Source organism: Macrotis lagotis, chromosome 1 (genome assembly GCF_037893015.1).
Source record: "Macrotis lagotis isolate mMagLag1 chromosome 1, bilby.v1.9.chrom.fasta, whole genome shotgun sequence".
NCBI classification, from domain to species: Eukaryota; Metazoa; Chordata; class Mammalia; order Peramelemorphia; family Peramelidae; genus Macrotis; species Macrotis lagotis.
Window position 1 is genome coordinate 314,735,075 of NC_133658.1, and position 13,947 is coordinate 314,749,021.

The window sequence follows — 13,947 nt, forward strand, 5'->3', positions numbered from 1 at the left end:
GACCAGAAGGAAGCCAACCATGTGAGAGAGACCAAATCATCTGGATCAGGATGCGCAAAAGGAAGAGCAGAAGGAAGAGGAAGAAGAAGAAACGTAAGAGGAAGCGGAAAAAGAAGCCCAACTGGAAAAACATTCTTCGAAGTTGGTTACAAAGGTCGGTTAAATACTCTGAAGTAACAGCCTCTCAGTTGCATTAATCAATGCCTAATGTATTACCTTAGTTCATCTGGGGTCTTGAGAGAAGATCAAAAGGAGGACAAGAAATATAAGGAGGATTTGGGGAAGCATCCCTACAATCCTGCAAAAACTTAGGTGATTTCTACACTGACAAATTGAGGGGTGATTTCTGTAATCCCTCAGGAGAATATTGGCCTGGAATAAGGTCATCAACCCTCAGAGTTAGAGAGCTGTTCTATAGTTCTTACAAGACTATCCAATCCATCCCCTCATTTAACAGTTGGAGAATCCATCTTCTAGAGTACTTGCCCAATATCACAAAAGAGGCAAAGATGGGACTTGAACTCAGTCTTCTGACTTCAAGTCCAAAATTCTTTTAAAGGGACCTAGAGATACTCTGGTCCTACCCTGTAAATTTGCAGCTGGTGAAACTGAGGCCTTGAGGCAGACTGGTCCGAGCTCCTGGTCTACTACTAATTAGCTATATTGTAGAATAAGCATCCCAGCATGCTTGCAAATAATATATGTGCCTGGGTCAAAAGCAATTGATTTCCTGGCATTTCTAAAGAGGAAATAACAAAAGCATATAATTTTGTCCAAATTATGTAAGCAGTTTTAGTATATCTACTATTTCAGACCCAGGAAGCTGCTAAGTAGTAAAAATAATCAGGACCATGGAGCAATGTGGTCTCTCTGGGGAGCCACACCCTATTTTTTGACCCAAGACCATTTTCCTCAATGGAGCATTGGCTCCTGGAAACCATTGTACTTAAATGGGGCATTGGCTCCTGCAAACAAATTTTGCTTAATGGAGCATTGGCTCCTAGAAACCATTGTGCCTAACGGAGCATTGGCTCCGAGTGGCTCCAGGTAAGCTCCTGGGGGGGCTCTGGAGCCACAGACACTGTAGGCTGAACTCCCTCTTAGGATGGCTGAGTGAAGCCTGTTGAAGAGTCGGTTGCTCAGGGAGAGGGAGGGATTAGGCCAGAGCTGTAACTAGACTACTGATTTCATTCATTATGTCACTTCCCTGTTTAAAGATTTTCCAGTAGTTCCCCATTCCTAATAGGATCAAATCCAGATTTCTTAGATTGGTGGCCACATTATAGTCCCATACTACCTTTTCCAATCCTCTCCCATCCTTCAAATGGTTCAACACTTCAAGGATCTGTAATTTTCCTAGTGTGGGAACTCCTTCCACCAATACAGGTTGCAAGCCCCTCAGTGGCTTAGCCAATGTTCTTTGAGAGATATCGTTTCCAAAACCTTTCATCACCAAGAGACCAACCTGGCTCTAAGTCTTTATGAACTTAATTTGGCTGGTCCTCATACATCAGTCCATACTTGGCTTGGCCCATCCTTGGAGACCTGACAAAAGAGCTTGTCCCCCTACCCCAGGGGCACAGACTGCAAGGATTCCCAGTCACATTCTCCACACCACAATGAGACCTCCGAAGAGGGTCACTTGAGTTGAGCTTCAAAGAGGAGATGAGACTTGAACCCTGTCATCTTTCAAAGGCTCAGCTCATGCCCTACATCCTCCATGAAGCCTTCCCTGACCCACAGTCTCAGGGAACCTCTCCCTCTTCTGAACTCAAACAGCACTTGTCTGTACTGTATTGCTTGATTGGCACTCACATCATATACTGTCCCGTGAGTGTTTTTCTATTGTTGTCTTGTATTGTTACTCAGCTTAACTATGTGTGAGCCTGGGCTCCCTTGCCAAATGGTGAGCTCAAGCTTGTGTTGAGGGCCGGGAACGTGCTTTATATGTCTTTGTAGCTCCCAGGATGAATGGAGTCTAGCATTGGGCTAGTACCATAGTTCTCTTGGGTTGGTACTTATTGTTATTATTTTTTAGGCTGGATTATTATTTCTTTGGTTAAGGTCCTAAAAGTAAAAAAAAAATTTTCTGGACCTTAGAGAAGCTCATAAACATCTCAGCCTTTGGAATTTTCAACATTGCTGAACTGTATTCCCTTTTGTGATTAAGTCCTTCCTTGGTAGCAAGAGAGGCATATACAATGGAGGGAAAATAGTTGTGGGAAGAGCATGTCAAGTGAATGTGTTCCACTGGGTGGAAGTCATAGGGAGAAAAATGGTAGCCTAGTATAAGGAACAACATTTCTAATAGACAGAGCTGCCCTGCATGGATCAGGAGGACTCAGAAGGGAGTGTGAGGCTCAGAGAAACTCCTCCCCCACCCACTCATCCCCCCCAAAGCAATATCATAGAGGGGGAGATTGGACTAGGTCACTTCAAAAATCCTTCCCATTTCTGAGTCTTTACATAAATATTTCAAGAATATTGTGGGTAATCCCAACAAATGTTATGACTCCTCTACAAACTTAGAAGTGGGTCTTCAGAAAATTGCTGTGGATAAATTTGTAAGATGCTCCTCAGTCAACAGACCTATGATACCACACAGGCCTGTCCCCAGAGTTTCAGATTTTATAATAAAAGACACATTACAGAGTGTCCTGTGACATGTCACAACATTTAGGAGTTGTGAGGAGCAGAACTGGGCCATCATAGAAAGGAAAGTCCATGGGCCAAGGGCTTTGCTTAGACTCTAGCATAAGGGAAGGGGATCACTTTGAAGAGGGACAAAACAAAAAATCTCTTCAACAGCACCAAATTGGCTGCTGCTGTCTGAGGGCTGACAGCTGGAGATCTCCCTTTCTCTCCCTTCCCTCCTCCTTTTTGCTCACTCTTCCCTGGTTGAGCTCCTTTTTGGAAGGACTTTCCAATTTGTTTGGAGGCTGTGCTTGAAAAGGCACTGGCTAGAATGTGGCTCAAGGCACCCTTAACCAAGCCTCTGAAATTAGAGACTTGATTCTTGCCTCTCTTTGGGAATATTGTGACATAGGCATGTGTAACTTTCCAGGTGGCTGCAAAGGCAGCAAGATTTCTTGGGTCAGGGGTATGAGTAGCAAAGGAGAAGAGACAGGAGCAAGAAACTCTCCTCCCTAGAAAAGAGCTCTCCCCTGGCCCTGAAAGGCAATCTGATGATGACAAGAAGAATAGAACTCATTCTAGAAGAGCTCAATATTTCAAAAATTGCAAACCATGCCTCCTGACACTAGCAATGGGCAAAAAAGATATGTTTAGTATAGAACTTAAGTATTAGCTTGTTGCCTTCCCCCTTTATACTGCTAACTTTAGCTTATCCTTTTACCAACACCAGCATTAAATAGGGGTTTTGTTGTATATTCCAATAGTATTGCAACTTGGATTTACAGTTTCCTTCATCCAGGGAAGGCATCAAGTTCATACCTTCCATCTTAGAGATAGTCACAATACCTACTTCAAGGTAGAAGAAGAAGGAACAGCCAATCTCATTCTGTTTTAGCATCAAATAATTCTTCATTTAAAAAGATAAACAAGCAATAGTCACTAATTTAGTGACTCAGAGAGGGAATACAATATGCTGTACCTATAACTGCCCAACTCTCAGCCAAGAGAGGTTGGCATATTTCAGTATCTAGTCTTTGGAACCAATAAGAATCATTGTAACTAAGCAGAGTTTGGGTTCCTTTTTTCATTCTTTTCATTTATTGTATATACATATATATGCAAATATACTCTTCTCTTGAATATGCTTACTTAATTGCATCTGTTTATATAGGTCTTCCCATTTTTCTCTGAATTTCTTATATTTGTCCTTTCATATGACACAATAATGGCACATTACATGGGTACTGAAAAACAATTTATTCAGTCATTCCCCAAATGAAGGGCATCTGGTTTATTTTACATTTTTTGCTATAAAAAAGTACAACTCCTATATCAAGTTTAAGTGAAACAGATATGATTAGAACCATTGCAGCTCCACATGAAATCTTCCTTATAGTAGGAAACAACAGTAAGGCCTTAGCAACTCCAAGGTTACCCTGACTGACAATGTTTAGCCATAGATGAAAACCTCACATCCCAAGGAGGGGAAATATAATGCATTATCTGCTTTCTACAATCAAGACAGATCATTACAATTAGCCAGAGGTTAGCTTCTTTTGAGTGTTTTTGGTTTGTTTTTCCATTTAGATCATTGTGGTCATTGTATATATTCTACTCCTGATTGAGCTTATTTCTTTTATAAGATCAAAGAAGTCTTTAAATGTTTCTTAATTTCCTAATATTACTCCTTTATTTCTGTACAATAATATGTTACGTTCGTACGTGGGGACATGACTTACTCACCCATTCCTCTAGGGGAAGGCACCCGGGTTGTTTCCAATTCTTTACTACAAAGTATATTGACAGCACCTATAAAAAAAAAAAGGTAGAAAGAGCAGGTATGGTCGTCCCCACTGGAAATGCATCTTGAACATGCCTTGTAGCAAAGAAAAACTGAAGCAACAACAACCCAAAGGGTGACCCTGTCAGGCAACGAATGTAAAAAGAATGAAATGGTAGAGCCTAAACTCTAAGACCCAAAGAGAAAGGCATGGTTCAATATCTACTGTTGGGGAAAAAAATGGTTTTGAAAATTACTCAAAGTTAAGTTTCTTTCTTTTTACTTACATATTACTGTAAAAGATGAATATATTTTTATTTTAGACCAATTTTCTTTATATATTTGTTAAAAAAATCTTCTAGGGATACTCAAAGTTCCTGATCTTTACTTATTCTTACAAATTCTTATAAGAGTTCTAATCATAAAAAAGACTTCTTCAAAATGTTCTTTTCCTTAACATACTTACTATATAAATTGAACAGGCAATAGTTTTAGAAAAAAATGAACAAAAAATCCATCTAAGTCTCAACACACAGGGAGAAAGGTGTCATGTTTTCTTATTTGTTCTTTGGAATCTAGATTGTTCTTTGTAAATACACAGGCAAGGAATTTTTCAATCTGTTTTCCTTTTCAAGATTATTGTCAGAATGTGATCAGAAATCTGTTAATCATCTGAAAGGCTTACTGGTTTGTTTCTACTTCTATGTTTAGGCTTACATTAGCAGAACTTTCAGGTTGGAGGAGCATGGTTGTTCACTTCCTTGTAAGTACCATCAGGAACCTACCCAGTAGAAAAAAAAATTAATAAAAGATGTGGGAAAAGATCACAACTAAAGAGAATCTATATGAGTAAAAAGACACCAAAATGTAAAATTATAGAACACCAATTGTCAATCCAGAGGGGGGATCCTCATTGCCTTTTACCTGTTCTATCTTATAGAAACTGGTCACTATATTAGTAACTAGAGATCATTATCAAAAGCAGTTTGTTTTTCCCTATCTTTATCCATTAGCAAAAGCAACCACTGTAGAGACAATAAAAATTGACTGTCCATTATTATTTAGTTGTAGAACCTTCAGCTTCATTCCACATTTGGGCTAGGTAGTATATTAATTCTGACATAAAAAATGTAAAATGAGCATGGTTGTCTACACTTATGTAAGTACCACCTTGAGCATGAATAGAAGAAGAAAAAAATTAATTAATGGCTCAGCAAAAAATGACTGTCTAAAGGAAAAGGCAGTATTTGGATTCCTATTGCCTTGGCCCTCTGGACATAGAAGGAAAAATAATTCCTAATTTATTCATAGGTAACCATAATATAACTAATACAAACAATGAAGCTGCCCATCCCCCAAGCAGCTAATTGATCTTATTTATAAGAGAAAAATAAATGTAGAAAGGCACAAGATATAAGTTTCTCTTTGACAGGAAGGACATTTACTAAGTCTAGCTCAAGGAAAAAGAAAAAAAGAAATTTGAATTCTTATAAAGTATTCCTTGAAAAAGTTCTCAGGCAAAGAAAGTTCGTTTAAAAAAGTAACAGCCTTAGAAGGAAAGCATTATTGAACATAAAGTTCCTCACAAATCAAGCCAAAAACCAGGCATCAGGTATTTAAAACATTTTCTACCCTGCTGCATGACTAACTGTATTTTATCATTTAAAAGTATCCACTTGAAACTCTCCTACCTCTTTGACATAGTTGTCTTAACTAGATGACAGTTAGATGACAGTTCCTCAGAGATTCTACCTCAACATATGAAAAATTTGTTTCCTTTTTTGTGAAAAGGAGTTCTATTCCACAGAAATAAAAGGGAAATAGATAAGGGGAGGCTCCACATTACACCTGGAGTCTCTCTGTCCAGTTTGAGCAGCAGGTCTCCTAACCAGCTATTTCTCTGCCTTATTGGTCACTCTATTGACTTGAGCAGAGCCTTGACCCTTTTTTCTGTCATCATCACATAATCCTCAGAGAAGAGACAGAAGTTTCCAAGCTATTCTTCAGTTGTAAGGCCCTCGATTCGTACCCACTTCTCTATTATATTGGACTTCCATTCCACCAGTTTCAAAGGGGAGTCCCCATGGGAGTTTGCCCCCTATGTGTGATTCTCCTTGACTAAGCCCTATGGCAAAGAAAATACAACTCTCCCAATCAAAGGGAAAATGTCTGACAGGGAAAATACCCATCAGGTACCCATAGTTCCCAACCTGGCAGTCCAGAGGATGGGACATGCTTTCTAAATACCTTTCTGTTAACCTTACAAATCCCTCTATTAATTCATACAGAGGCTTTCTTTCTTCTATGACCTCCAAAATATAGTCCTCAGAGTCCTGACAAAAGTTTCCACCATTCTCCTCCTGTAGGGCTCCCTCTTTGTAACTCCCTACTTTTCACACATGTCTTCCTGGATCCACCTGGTGATCCACCTGGTGATCCACCTAGATCAAAGGCAAACCCACCTGGGTATCTGTCATCATATGCCATGCTCCTTGACCTGGCCCTGTTCCAAAGAAAAACTCACTTTCCCAACAGCCAGATAAAAGAGAACCTTCTTTGTCATTTTATGACCAGATTGCACCACAGTCCACTACCTTGCAGGTCAAGGTTGGTGGCATATTTCTTTTTACCCTTCTCGTTTCTTTAGTGTTCCCTCAATCTAAGGCCAAAACCATTAGTTTTATCTTTCTACTTTCTTTCCTCTATACAAAACACTCATACACACAGACACACACACAAAACATACACACAGAAGAAATGAAAACACACATAGTGACACAGAAACAACGTCCACTGCACAGACCTTGGTTTGTTACACATTCCACTTCCAGAAAAGCCCCCATTTTCTGTTACCAATTTTCATCCAGGGAGTGCTTACATTCTACAGCTATGCAGGTAGAATGGTCATAGCCTATCACCCCCCACAGATTTTGCTCCCTGGGGAGGCTTCTAGCATAGGAAATGCACTTAATCCAGAGTCAGTTCAAAGATGAGCCTGTCTTCCTAGGGAGGCAGCCCACTTCACTCATAGCTGCCCACCTATAGCACAGAGATGTGGAAACCAGCTTGCTAACCTGTTCTCTAGAAACCAGGCAGGGTTGTGATATCTACTTAGAGGGCAGGGCTTCTCCTACCATCTTTCACTTGCAAGCCTTGCATCACTGTGTATGGTAAGGGTTTTTTCTGCCATTCTCCATATGAAAGATTTTCCCAATTGGTCTCCCAGGCTGTAGTGAGGACTGGCCTTGTGGCAATATCAAGACTGAATGAACATGGGGTTACAGCTCCATTTAAGTTCCTCCTACACAAAACCCAGATCTGTATCACCAGTCAGTTCCACTCTAACCATGTCTGCCGGGGAGGTACCACATTTCACCCAGTGTCCCAGTTCTGAGCACAGTAGCAGGACCCAACATTCTAACCTGCTCTCTGAGGCCAAGGAGGGTCTTGGTATCTGTCAGAGGGCAGGCCTTTTCTCCCAATGGGTCAGTGACCAGGATTTCAGCAATCCATGGTTCTATGTTGGTCAGTCATTTACTAGCAGCTGTGTCCCTGATTTCTTTCCAATACTTGGATAGTCAGGGCATTTATTCCACCCAAGCCAAGGGGAAGGAGCATTGGGTTGCAGCCCAACATTAAGTTGTCTTTCTCAGGGACCCAGTAGCCAAGAAAACTTACTGCAACCCCAGGCTGTCTAACAGTAACTATGATTGTTAGGGAAGGTACCACGTGGAAGCAGAGGTCTCCCAAACTTTTATTAGCTGGGGCAGCAGATAACCTGCTCAGCTATCTCTCTGCTCTAATGCTCAATCTAAAAAACTCAAGCATAGCCTTAATCCTTCTGGTCTTTTAGGTCCAATTACAAAATCTTAAGAGTCAAGACAAAGGCTTCTCAGCCATTCTCCTCCTGTAGGGATCCTGGTATGTACCCAGTCCTCTGATATACTGGGCTTCCATTTTACAAGTTTCAAAAGGTATCCACATGACAATCTACCTCCCATGTGTGATCCTCTTTAATATAGCAATAAAAATTCTCTTTCCCAACACTTGACCAAAAGGCAAACCTATTTGATAAGGTAAAAACCATCATGTACCCATAGTGCCCCCACCTTGCAGTCTCTGAGCGGGAGCATGCTTCCAACTTACTTTTCTGAAATCCTTACTATTCCTTCTATTGATTCATGCAAAGTTTTTCTTTTTCTCTTTCATGCCATCCAAAAACACAAACCTCAGTTTCCCTACAAAGTTTCCTCAATGATTTTCCATCTAGAGGATTCTCATTTTGTACTTCCTACTTTTTCACACAGGATTTTAAATTCTACCTGTAACAAGGGCAAATCACATGAATATCTGGTGCCATATGTGATGCTCCTTGAAGCATTTTCCAAAGAAAATTCACTTTCCCAACAGCAGGATAAAAGAGAACCTTCTCTATTAGGTTATGTAACACACTGTACCCCTAGTCCACCCCCTCACAGAGGTGGGAGCATGCATTCTGAAATCCCTAGTAGTTCTTGTATTTTTTCTTGCAGTGGCTTTCTTTTGCTCTTTGATGACCTATAAAACAAAACCCTCAGCATATTGATAAAGTTTTTCAAACATTCTCCACTTGTAGGGCTAATAGGTTTGTACCCACTAAAATGTTACACTGTTGAAAAGAAAATTCTCTCTCCCAATAAATATCTATGTATGACAGGGTACACACCATCAAACATCAATAGTTCCCCACCTCTCAGCCCAAGAGCATGTTTTCCAATTATGTTTCTGAAATCCTTATTAGACCCTATGTGATTTCTTACAGTGCTTTTCTTTCCCTCTTCTGTCCCTTCCAAAACTTAACCCTCAGCATACTGATAAAGGTTTTTCAACCATTTTCTACCTGTAGGACTCTCAGTTTGTACACACTTCTCTGTTATTTTGGGCTTCTATGCCACCCAATTCAAGATGTGTCCCCAGGGGAGTCTGCCTCCATGTGTGAGTCTTTTGAACCAGCCCTGTGACAAAGAAAATTCTCTCTCCCATCAGTTAAACAGAAGGGAACCCTGTATAACAGAGTAAATGTCATCAGAAACCAATATTCCCCCAGCTCCCAGCCCTGGGATAGGGCATGCTTGCTAATTTCCTTTCTGAAATCTTTACTTGTGCCTCTTTGATTCATGGACAGACTTTTATTATCTCTTCTATCTTCTCATAAACACACCCTTTAGCAAAATGAGAAAGGTTTCTCAGTTATACCGAGTGGGACCACTGCTTGTACTGACTTCTCTGTTACACTGGGCTTTCATGCCACCAATTTCAAGGGTTCTCCACATGGGTGTCTGCCACCATGTGTGATCCTCTTCTAGCAAGCCCTTAAGCAAAAAGATTTCTCTATTCCAACAGTTAACTAAAAGGCAACTCTTTCTGACAAGGGTAAACAGAAACATGAAAAAGTAGTCTCTTAACTAAGAGTTGGCGGCTTGCTAGCTAAACCCTTTCCTGAAATCTTGACTTGTGCCTCTTTGATTCATGAACAAGTTTGCCTTCTCTCTTCAATCTTTTCAAAAACCCACCCTTAGGGGTAGGGAGAAAGGTTTCTCAGTTAGAACTGATAGGACCACAGTTTGTACTGACTTTTCAGGTACACTAGGCTTGTATGTCATCAATTTCAAGGGATAACCACATGGATGTCTGTCATCATGTATGATGCTCTTGGACCAAGCTCTGTAGCAAAGAAAATTCTCTCTACCAATAGTTAACTAAAAGTCAACCTTGTCTGACAGGGTACACATCCCCCACCTCAACTCAAGGGTAGGGTCATGCTTTCCAAATAACTTTCTGAAATCTTTATTCACCCCTCTATTACTTCTTGGAATGGCTTTCCTCCTCAAGTCTGTGACCTCCAAAACACAGTGCTAAGTGTTTTGATAAAGGTTTTTCAACCATTCTTTTTCTGTAGGGCCCCAGTTTTGTACCCACTTCTCTGTTACATGGGGTTTCCATGCCATCAGTTTCAATGAATACCCATATGGGAGGCTGCAGCCATGGGTGATCCTCTTAGACCAAACTCTGTGGCAAATAAAATTCTTTCTACAAAAAGTTAACTAAGAGGCTGTCTGACAGGGTAAACAGACATGAACCAGAATTCCCCCTTCTGTCAACCCAGGATTGGGGGGCATGCTTTACAAATACCTTTCTGAAATTCTTATTTGTCCCTCTATTGTTTCTTGCAATGGGTATCTTTCTCTTTTTGATGCATTCTAAAACCCAGCCCTCAGTGTACTGATAAATGTTTTTCAACTATTATCCTTCTGTAGAGTCTCCAGTTTATACCCATTTCTCTATTACCCTGGACTTTCTGGCACCAGTTTCAAGATGTCTCCACTTGGGAGGCTACCTTCATGTCTGATCCTCTTAGAAATAGCCCTACAAAGAAAATTATCTCTCCCTACAGTTAACCAGAAGGAAATTCTGTATGACAGGGTAAATGCCATCAGACACCAGTAATCCCCCAACTTCCAGCTCTACATGTAGTAGGGGCATGCCTGCGGATTTCCTTTCTGAAATCCTTACTTGTGCCTCTTTGATTCATTGACAGGCTTTCATTCAATCTTCTGTCTTTTCTAAAATCCACCCTTCAAAAAAGGAGAAAGGTTTCTCAGTTAGTTGCAACCACTTGTTTGTACTGATATCTCTGTTACCAAGGGCTTGCATGCCAACAATTTCAAGGGGTAACTTCAAGGGAGTCTGCCATGAGGGGTGATATTCTTTGACCAAGCCTTATAGCAAAGAAATTTCTCTTAACCAAGTTAAATAAAAATCAGCCTTATGTGATAGGGTACACACAAATAGACACAAATAGTCCCCCACCTCTCAGCTCAACAGGAGTTCCAATTGCTGTTCTGAAATTCTTAGTCACCCTATTATTTCTAGCAGTGATTTTCTTTCTCTCTTCTATACCTTCCAAAAAACAGCCCTCAGCATATTGATATAGGCTTTTTAACCATTCTCCACCTATGGGCCCCCCAGTTTATACCACTTCTTTGTTACATGTGGCTTCCATGACAACAATTTGAGTGAATCATGGGAGGCTGATGTTATGGATAATTGTCATTGACCAAATCCTGTAGCAGAGAAAATTCTCTCTCCTAACAGTTAACCAGAAGGGATGATGGGATAGATACCATCAGACACCAGTAGTCCCTCACCTGTCAGGGCAAGGGTTGGAGCACTTTCAATTGTTTTTTCTGAAATTCTTGTTAGTCCCCCTAATATTTCTTGCTGTGGCATTCTTTGATTCTTCCATAACTACCAAAAAACAACCCTCAGCATATTGGTAAAGGTTTTATAACTATTCTCCACCTGTGGGACCTCGAGTTGTACCCAGGCCTTTGTTCCTCTGGGCTTCAATGATATCAGTTTCAATGAGTGTTCACATGGGAATTTGCTGCCTTGGGTGTTCCTCTTTGACCAAACCCTGTAGCAAGGAAAATACTGTCTCCCAACAGATAACTAAAAGTTCACCCTGACTTACAGAGTACACAATATCAAACACCAGTAGTCCCACACCTCTCAGCCCAAGGGTGGGGCAATACTTTCCAATGACCTTTTTTAAATGCTTTTAAGTCTTCCCTATTATTTCTTATAGTGGCTTTCTTTCTTTCTTCCATGTCTTTCCAAACACAACTCTCAACATATTGATAAAGGTTTCTCAACCATGTTCTACCTGTAGAGCACCTGATTTGTACCCACTTCTTTGATATACTGGGTTTCAAAGCCTTCAATTTCAATGAGTTTTCACATGGAATCTGTCTGTCATCTAGTGTGATTCTCTTGAACCAGTCCCATGGCAAAGAAAATTCTCTCTCCCAATAGTTAACCAGAAGAAAACTCTATATGACAGGGTACACACCATGAAACACCAGTAATCCCCCACCTGTTAGCCCAAGGGTAGGCATACTTTCCAATTACTTTTTTGAAATTCATATTAGTCATCCATGTTGTTTCTTTCTGTGGCTTTCTTTCCTTCTTTCATGCCTCCCAAGACACAATCCTTAGCATATTGATAAAGGTTTTAAAAATCATACCAATTCTGTAGGGCCCCCAGTTTTTATTCACTTCTTTGTTACTCTGGGCTTCAGTGTCATCATTTTCAATGAATGTCCACATGGGTGTTTTGCTGCCATGAGTTTTCCTCTTTGACCAAGCCCTGTAGCAAGGAAAATTCACTCTCCTAATAGATAACTAAAAGGTAACCCTTTTTGACAGGGTACACACCATTAACAGCAGTAGTCCCTCATCTGTCAGCCCAAGGGTGAGGGTATGCTTTCCATTTACCTTTCTGTAGTCCTTTTTAGATTCCCCCCTCCATTATTTCTTGCAGTGCCTTACTTTATCTCTTTCATGCCTTCCAAAAAACAACCCTCAGCATATTGATAAAGGTTTGTCATCCATTCTCCACTGAGGGCCCCCAGTTTGTACCCACTTCTTTGTTACTCTGGGCTTCAGTGTCATAATTTTCAGTGAGTGTCCACATGGGTATTTGGTGCCATGGGTTTTCCTCTTTGACCAAACACTGTAGCAAGGAAAATTCTTTCTCCCAACAGATAACTAAAAGGTAACCCTGTCTGACAGGATATATCTCTATCTACCTATCTATCTATCTATCTATCTATCTATCTATCTATCTATATCTATATATACCATCAGACACCAGTGGTCCCCCACTTGTAAGCCCAAGGGAGGGGGCATGCTTTACTATTACCTTTCTGAAATTCTTATTAATCCCTGTATTATTATTTGCAGTGGCTTTCTTTCTCTCTTCTATGCCTTTCAACACACCATCCTCAGTATATTAATCAGTGTTTTACAACCATTCTTTACCTGTTTGGCCCCCCAGTTTGAACTGACTTCTTTGTTACTTTGAGCTTCATTGCCATTAATTTCAATGAGTATTCACATGGGAGTTTGCTCTCATGGATATTTCTCTTTGACCAAGCCCTGTAGCAAAGAAAACTCTCTCTCTCCCAATAGATAACTAAAAGGTCACCCTGTCTGACAGGGTAAACACCATCAGGTACCAGTAGTCCCTCACTTGTTAGCCTAAGGGTGGGGGCCTGATTTTGATTGACTTTTCTAAGGCTCTTTTTAGTCCTCCCTATTATTTCTTGCAATGGCTTTCTTTCTCTCTTCCCTGCCTTACAAAATATTTCCCTCAGCATATTGATAAAGCTTTTAAAACCATTTTCCTGCTGGAGAGCCCCTGGTTTATATCCACTTTTTTGTTTCTCTGGGTTTCAATGCCATCAATTTGAATGTGCTCAAATGGGAATCTGTCACTTGGTTCAATATCTTGAACCAGGCCTGTAGCAAAGAAAATACTCTCACCCAACAGTTAATCATAAGGGAATCCCATCTGACAGGGTAAACAACACCATCAGATATCAGTTGTCCTCCACATCAGAACACGGGGGGGGGCATGCTTTCTATTGACCTTTCTGAAATTCTTATTATTCCCTGTATTATATCTTGCAGCTCTTTCTCTCTTCAATGCC

The 13,947-nt window shown here is 40.6% G+C and overlaps 1 long non-coding RNA gene across 1 annotated transcript in view; it reads left to right on the forward strand.

Moving 5' to 3' along the window:
• The window catches only part of LOC141505539 (uncharacterized), a 45,056-nt gene that overhangs the window by 7,854 nt on the left and 23,255 nt on the right, over nucleotides 1–13,947 (forward strand). The window contains exon 3 of the long non-coding RNA XR_012473623.1: nucleotides 1–13,947. This exon is cut by the window's right edge and continues 23,255 nt beyond it. This is a non-coding gene — a long non-coding RNA (uncharacterized LOC141505539).